The following is an 8,762-nucleotide window of genomic DNA, read 5'->3' on the forward strand; positions in this document are numbered from 1 at the left end:
GAAGGTCCTGCCTGGTGTCAGCAGAGAGCGACACATCCAGTGCAGCCGACTTAGTCATGTTCATTTTAAAACCCGCCACACGGGCAAAAGCGTCCAGTTCCTGGACGCAGGCAGGGAGCGACCGCTTGGGGTCGTCCAGGGTCAGCAAGACATCGTCCGCGTATAAGCTGACAGTGTGCGTGTATTGCCCCATCTTCACCCCAACAGCGTCCGGGTTATCTCGAATCCTCTGTGCAAACGGCTCCATATAGAGGGCAAAGAGGAGCGGCGAGAGGGGGCAACCCTGTCTCGTGCCGCGCTCAATGGCAAAGCAATTGGAGCTGTGTCCATTGACACGCACTGACGCAGATGGTCTCCTATAGCAGTTAAAGACCATAGTGCGGAACTTCTCGCCGATCCCCAGTTTCCCAAGGACCAGCTCGAGATATGGCCAATGAACCCTATCAAAGGCCTTCTCCGCGTCGACTGATAGCAGCATCCGCTCCCCCGGAATGCGTGAGGCCTTTTCCAGCACGTGCGTCACCCTCTTTGTGTTGTCGACCGTCTGCCTACCGGGTACAAAACCGGCCTGGTCTGCCTCCACCAGACCTGGTAAGTGTAAACCCAATCTGGCCGCCAAGATTCCGGTGTAGAGCTTGAGGTCCACATTTAGGAGCGAGATGGGCCGGTACGAGCCGCACAGGGTCCGGTCCTTCCCCGGCTTGGGGATAACCGACACCGTCGCTGAGAGAAGGTCCGGCGGGATAGCTCCCGGCTCGGAGAAGGAGTTGAACAAGCGAGCCAGTAGAGGCGCGACAGTGGGACAGAAGGTCTTGTAAAACAAGGCCGTATAACCATCCGGGCCCGGGGCTTTGCCGTGTTTTAGCCGTGCAATCGCGGAGATGACCTCCTCCATGTGAATGTCCCTCTCCAGGTGGTCCGCCTGGGAGGGGTCCAGGGCCGGAAGGGTCACGGACTCCAAATAGGCCTCAGCCTCTCCCGGTGGGGAAGGCTCCGCCGCGTACAGTTCCTCGTAAAAGGAACGAAAGGTATCTGCCACCTCCGCGTCACCGGAAACCGGGATCCCGTTCACTCCCACCAGCTCCTTCACCACATTGCGCTGCTGCTCAGCCCTGAGCCTATGGGCCAGGAGTTTACCGCACCTGTCTCCGCCGGTGTAAAAGGCATGCTTCAGGCGCAGCGCAGCATACTCCGCCCGATCCAGATCCAACGCAGAGAGGAGTTTCCGAGCCGCCTTCAGCTGCTTCCAGATACGAGGAGCCCCCGTCCGGCGGTGAACCTGCTCGAGCTCCCGAACCTGCGCTGTCAGTTCCTCCCTCTTGCGTTGGCGTTCCCTGTTTTCCGCCGAGGAAATGGAGATAAACTCCCCTCTGACGACCGCTTTCAAAGCCGCCCACTGCGTCGCCAGGGACGTGGCAGAGTTGTTATTGTGGGTCAGGTAGTCCTGGATGACCTCCTCCACTCGCTTTACGACCGATTTCTTATGGAGAAGCGTGTCCCGGAGCCGCCACATCCCCCTAGAGGGGGGGGCCGCCGGCCAAGCAAAGATTCCGGAGACCGGTGCGTGGTCGGACAGGGACAAAACCCCGATGTCCGCTGCCGTGGCGGCCGAGCGAAGCGGTCCACTCACCAAGAGGTAGTCCAACCGTGAATACGTACGGTGCGCGTGGGAGAAATAGGAGTAGTCCCTATCGGTGGGGTGCAGGACGTGCCAGAGGTCATGCAGGTCCATTTCCGCAAGCTGGTCCTGCACCGCCCTAGAAAGCTCCCCTGTCTGCGGAAAGCGTTGGGCAGACCTATCCAGGGTGGAGTCGAAGACCGTGTTCAGGTCTCCCCCCAAGATGATATGGCGATCGGGCGAGGCAGTAACGTCCACCAACACTGATTCCAGGAAACGATCCTGGTGGTCATTCGGGCTATACGCCGAACCAACCGTAAAGGTAACACCTCCCAACCGCATGCGATACACCAGAAGCCTCCCTTTCTGCTCAGCATGTTTATGTAACACCTCCCCCCTGAAGGAGCTGGCTAAAAGAATGGCCACCCCAGCAGTCTTAGTCGTAGCAGAGGAAAAGAATTGCGTTGGGAACTTGGCAGAGCGCAACCTATGGCAATCTTTGGAAAGCAAATGGGTCTCCTGCAGGAGGCAAATATCCGCCTGCGACCCCTCCAACAGGGAAAGGATCGCCCTACGTTTCACGGGGTTATTCAGGCCCTTAACATTAAGGGTCACTACCTTCAGGGGCGGCATCGCCTCCAGGGAAACAACGCGCTATGCAGTGGGCAAGGGATCAGCGGAGGGGGCGCGCGGGGCAGGGGCGCAGGGAAGGCCAGAGGCAACATCGCACATGTTCGGACCACTTCGGACGGGACCCCCCCCACACCAAACCAACAGTTAAACCCCCCCAGGGCCAACCCATGGCAACCAACCAAAGTAAGAAAAAACAGAAAACAACACCCCATAGTCTCAGTCTAGCCCAAATGGGCGAGTCCGTAGAAAAAAGTCAAGTGGACGTCCAGCCACACCCCCCCTCCCCCCCACACCCCCAGCCCCAGCTCAGCACCGTGAAAGCTAAGAACCTCTCCCCCCGGAGAAAAGTTAGGCCGTCAGGGCCACACCAGTAGCTTCAGGCAAGTTCCTGGCCGCATTCCTCAGGGCCTCCGCCATTTCTGCCCTGATGGTGGGCGAGTCCGGACGACTCGCCGGTGCTGACGATGGGCGCCTCCTCGACCTCCGCCGGCCCCGCCGCTCGGGGCGCCGCCATGCAGGTGTAGCCCCCTCCTCCTCTGTAGCAGTAAGGCCCAATACTCCACAGACATCTTGCAGAGAGCGCAGCTGATGCAGCACCCCATTCCATCGAAAGATGAGACGGAAGGGGTGGCCCCAGGAATAGGGTGTCTCATGCTCTCGCAGAAAGTCCGTCGCGATACGGAAAGACCTGCGCTTCTGCAGTGTGATGGCGGACAGGTCCTGATAGAGCGCCACAGGTCTGTCACGAAAGGTCAGCGGCTGCTTCCTGCGGGCCTCCGTCATGATGCGCTCTTTCAGGGGGAAATCCGGCAGGAAAGCTAGGATATCAGGCGGGGGAGCCGATGACTGGCGCTGGCGGCCCACCCTATGCGCTCTATCAATGCGGATCGGGAAGTCCGCTCCTTCCTCCAAGATGTCGCGGAACAAGTCCTGCAGATAGGCCACCAGGTCCCCACCCTCATCCGCGGATGGAACACCTCGTACCCGAATGTTATTCCGCCTAGACCTGTTCTCGAGGTCTTCCGAATGGGCCTGGAGCTCAACACACTGCTCCCGGAGGCGGAGCACGTCCTGCTGGAGATGAGTTATCTCTTCATCGCGACGCTGGGCCGTCGTTTCCACAGCATCGACCCGCTCGCCCAGGCCCTCGACCTCCCTGCGCACCTCCCGGACCTCTCCAGCCACCTCGGCCTTAAGAGTTTGAAATTCCTCCTTGAGGGAGCTGAATAAGTCCTCCATGAAGGACCTCGTGACTGGTGGCTCGCTCACGGCTGCGTCCGTCGATGTCCGGGAGGCCCCCGGGGACGGCTGTGTCCTGTCGCGTAGCTGCTGGGACCTGCCGAGCATTTCCGGCAAAGTGCGATCTCCTCGTGCCGCGCCGCGTCTCCCAGCCATCTTGGCCCCCGGTGAAGCCTAGGGTCAGTCGCTGTAGGCGAGCGACACCGCTCGCGGGCACCAAATGTGAGGCCCTCAGTGGGGACAAGGGTAGTGCGTCACAGGCGACAAAATGGCGGCCCGGTCCTGGGCAAGACGACCCCCGGGCCAGCCGGGCAGGCAGCAACGTCCAAAGTGGAGGCCTCCAGGCTCGTATTCCCAGGGAGGGCAGTGGATGAGTCGGTGCCAGGACGAATCGAGGCCCTCGTAGAAGCAGGGTGCGGGCGAGGGCCACTGGGCACAGCTACACAAAGACAAGATGGCGGAAGGGTGGGACCCAAGGAGGTAGCCCGGGCCGGCAAGTCCATGGGCGACCCCCAAACAGCAACGGGTCCGGAAGGGGCAAAACCGGCGGCCCCCCTCGCCACCAGTTAATTCGCCCGGCACGGGCACAGCTCGAACTCCGCCATCCAGCGTCTCCGGGCGCGGAGTTCGCAAGGCGTCACCCCTCGAAGTCCAAGGCCGGGGGAGGGTCGCCGGCGCAGGGGTGAGGTCCGTCGCCCATCAGCGGTGTTCGCCACCAGGGCACTGGTCAGGAAGCTCCGGCACTCCGCGAAGTCCGCCGATTCCGCTCCCTCGGGATCTCCGGCTTTCAGCTGTTCAGCACTCGGCCTAGCCGAGGCGAGCGGACAGCGCCGCCGTATGCTCCGCCTCCAAGCTCTTCTCCTCGGGACGACCCAGGCTCCGCTCCTCGGAGCGATCTTCGGATAAACTTTTCGGGGACTTCCCCCGGGGCCACGAAAGTCAAAGTGGCATCAAAGTGTGCCCCAGGAATTCCGGCACAGTTCTCTCGCCCGCAGTGCAGCCGCGGGGGGAGAGAAGCGCGGCGATCAGGGCTCGGGCTGAGCCGGGCCGGAGGAGCTACGGGAGGAAGCGTCCGCTCACCCCGCCATCTTGGCCACGCCCCTCAGAATATCATTTTTAAATCAGTTTGACATTCTTTCTTTATTTTACTGGTATCATTTATCATTATTATTATTGTAATAATGTCTGTGATTAATTTATTTTAGTACAATTTGCAAATTTGGATAATATTTTTTTTTCTTAGGAAAGTGGTAATTTAATGGTGGGTTCTTAGGTTTGTAGGGGATTTGGGTGGTAAGTGTTTTAACAGGTAAATATTAGTTGTAATTTATAACTATGCTTAAAGTAATGTAATCATTTAATTGTTAATTATGTCAATTAATTAGTGGATTGTTATTTTAAATGATTGTTGTTTTTTAATTAATTGTTAATTGGGTGATTAGTTAATTGAATAATTAAATTGTGTTAATGCATTTTATATTAATTAATTATATTAATTTTACTTGTTTTATTTAATACTGCAATATTGATATTTGTTAAGTTAGTGGATGTTCGTATTTTAGGATAGTAGGTTGGAAAGTGTTTAGTTAACATTTTAAAAATATTTTTTAAGTATTATTTTTATTATTTTTATTTGTAATGTAACATGTGAATTATTAACATTTAGTTTTATCTGCTTATATGTAATTATTACATTTATTATTTTAAACATATTTAAAATTAGCATTTTTCTCATTTTTTAAAGTTTTTGGAATAATAAGTTAGATACTTTCTCTACTGATGCTAAGACTGGAGTGGAAATAGTAAATCTGATCTGTTCAAAGTCCAACATCCCTAATTTAGCTTACATTGTAGTGGGAATTTTAAATCTGACCCCTACTAAGTCGAACAATGTCCCCACTATTGCTCAGATGGGAGTGGGAATAGTAAGTATGACCCCGCCAAAGTCCAGCACTTTCCCTACTGTTGCTCAGATTGGAGAGGGAAAGGTAAATCTCAACACCCCCCCCCCCCAACGCCAACACTTCCCATAGATGCTAAGATTGGAGTGCGAATAGTAAATCTATTCTCCAAAATCCATCAATTTCCCTAATTTTGCTTTGTTAGGAGTGCTAATATTTTAAAATGTATTTATTTTTTAAATATTTTTTTATTATTTATAACTTTAAATAATGTATATAGTTTATATTTTTCTATGTCACTATATTTTTGGTATACATGTGTATCAATGATTTCCTATTTTTTAATAAAAATAATGTACTTTACTTTTATTAATTGTTAAATGATGTTCAAATAATTTTAAAGTACATACATTTATTTTTTAACTATTATTTTATATTTGTATATATTCCATCTCTTTTCTAATTATATTGTTATGTTAAACTTTAATATTTAAAATTTAATTAAATATATTTCTATAGTATTTGGTCAATACCCTTTTAGAAAAAATACTTTTTATTTCATTTCGTTTCAGCATGAGAAGAAAACACTTAAGCAGTAACACATTACAACAGTACAACATCCTAATCAGTTTCTTCCAGACTGCATACATGCACAATTACTGTTAATTATGTCTCGGCATGTGTTGGCGTTCTGTTGTCCTATCCAAGTAGCCATCTCGGCCCACTGCCTCCAAATTTAGAGTTTCCAACATTAATAAGGCAGGTACAGGTTCCCATCCAGGTCATTGAGTCCTTAAGAAGTCCTCCAGAGTGCCATATTTCCCTACATTTCCCACTTTTACAATGAGAAGAAGTGACGTATGTGCGGCGCAAGGGGCTTGTAAATAAGTGCCAGAGTGTGAGCTTGTTTTTTGATAGGTCTACATCACCAGGTGTGCCCAGGATATGAATTGTGGTGTTGGTTCCGGTATAATTCAATTACTATTCCCATTTAGCTGGAAAACCCCGCATTGTATGCAAAAATTTAACTTTGCTTCCCCACAGGTCCATCATCCATCACTTGGGGCTTGACCAATCATATTCAACCTGCTCCTTTTGTAGTGGGCTCTGTGTGGGGTTTTTATTTAGATGAGTCACAGTCCATCCTTTGGAGCCACCTCTCTCATGTGCATCAACACTGCATCCACAAGTTGCCCTACAAGCTTCTTGGACATTGCAAGCAGTCAGGGCTATTATCCATTAGAGTTTTGTTAATAGCCAATATCCCTCCCGTAATTAGCCTCCCTGACTTTATACTCTAGGGGGCTCCACTGGCAGACACGGCCAACCTTTGAGCTTCACACCAGGGAATATCTTAGCTGTGAGTATCATCATTTTTTGGGAGGGAGACATGTCATATTCTTTCTTGCATTTGACCACAAGCCTATAATTCACCCTCTTCTTATATATCATTTAACAGATATGGGGGGGGGGGGGGGTTGCTCCTCCACACTATGTGCCTGTATTATTATTCAGGAGCTGAGAGGCCCAGTAGTACCTTTTGATATTGGGAAGTATGATAGCTTCAATATAACATAGTTCTGGAGAGCGCATCCAATGCTATTCATGGGCAGTCCCCATTCTGTAGTAAGGCCCACATTTCTGCCTCAAGTGTTTTTAAAAATGTATACGAGCTGAGGTATGGAGCGTTTGGAAGTATGTATAATAGCATGAGAAGTGTTATCACTTTAAATGCCGCCCTCCCCAGTATCACAACTACTCTGCAACTAGACAAAAGTTCTTCATAGTTATGGTCAAAAACACAGTTCTATCTCTGATAACCTTTATCCCAAAGGAGTTAAACCCCTCTGCTCGGTATTATCTGCTAAAGCTTCAGCCCTTCCTCTTTTACAGGGAGGTTTCACTGATCTGCAGCCCTGGGCGGCTTGTGATCCTACCTCTTCCTGGTGGTCCACTGGGATACAGGTGCTGACAAGTTCCCTTAACAGAATATGGAAACAAGCAATCAACCCCTGAGCACTAGACTTGGATCTCTGTCCACATTTACAGCTTTTTCAGACAACCCTAGAAAATCTGTCAATTCCATCAAATGCCCCAGGTCTTAACCCTGCATTTTAATAGCTACTAATCAACTCCTTAACCCCTAGCCTGCCCATTAATCCTGCCTCCTCACAAAGTTTAGTGAGTATATCTGCACCACTGTCTTTTTCCCAAGTAGAGCAGCCTAGTTGGGGCCAGCAGTGCCTCATGTAATTCTGTTCTTGCACAGCCCTCAGGGCCGTCCCAGACACACTCACCTCTCTTGAGAAGAAAGTGTGCAAGGGCCCAATGGTGGCCAAGCTTGCGTAGCTATAGGTGCTCTGCTGAGAGGAGTCTATGGATAGAGTCACCATAATGCCAGGGGTGATGGAGTGATACCCTACACCTTGTGGAAAATAACGAAATTGATGTACATAAGCAGCGTTCATTTGCCCTTTCCCATTCCCTTCCCTGTACGTTAACCTCACCACTCCGCCAGTAAAAGCCCGTGCCCACCTGTACCTGATAGCCATTTTTTTAGGCACTATGGCCTTTTTGCCCGCTCATCGGAATCCCCGGTTTCCCCCCTGCGCGTATTTGAACCCCCCCCCTCTCACATGTATAGACCATGAAACCCTCTCCCTCTGCGCGACCCTGCTATGAAAAGCAACCCTCCTGCTTGACCCACGCAAAGTCCCCCATTCCTTCTTGAAGAAGCATCCCTCGCCTCAGCTGACATAACCCCCCCCCCAGCTGTATCTGACTGCCCCCGTTCTCTCATGTGCGGGTCATAAGACCTCTCTCTCTGTGCGACTCTGTCCCTGTGCGCACCCTGGCTCTCCCCTCCTCCCTCACATGGACAAGTCATAAACCTCCTTTTTCTGCAAGGCCCTGTCCTTGGGAGTCACGGCCGCACCTGACCAGCACCTCCTTTCCGTTCATGAATAACCCCTCTGTTAGTAAACCCTCCCTCCGCGATGGACTATCCACACATGTCCGAGGCCATCGCCTAAGCCGGAAGACACTGTTTACTGCCCCTTATTGTATGAAATCGCTCCTCCTCAAAGGACCCACTATTGATCCTGGCCTCCCCACCCCCTGGGATACGATCAGGCGCACATATCCCAAGAATCGGCGGAACACTCAGCTGTTTGATTACCCCCTCCTCTTATCAGCAGGTCAAGGACTTCTATTGTGGATGCATGTGGGGTGGGATTGACACGAGGATTAGGGGGATGTCGTTTGCTTGTTTCACAATGCCGTTGTTGCAATAAGGAATGTTCTGTAAGGTATAAAAGGCGATGCCTCTGAGAACTTGGCAGAGCACCTCCCGAAAGACACTGTGTTTCGTG

This window comes from Lissotriton vulgaris, chromosome 4_1 (assembly GCF_964263255.1).
Source record: "Lissotriton vulgaris chromosome 4_1, aLisVul1.2, whole genome shotgun sequence".
Taxonomy (NCBI): Eukaryota; Metazoa; Chordata; class Amphibia; order Caudata; family Salamandridae; genus Lissotriton; species Lissotriton vulgaris.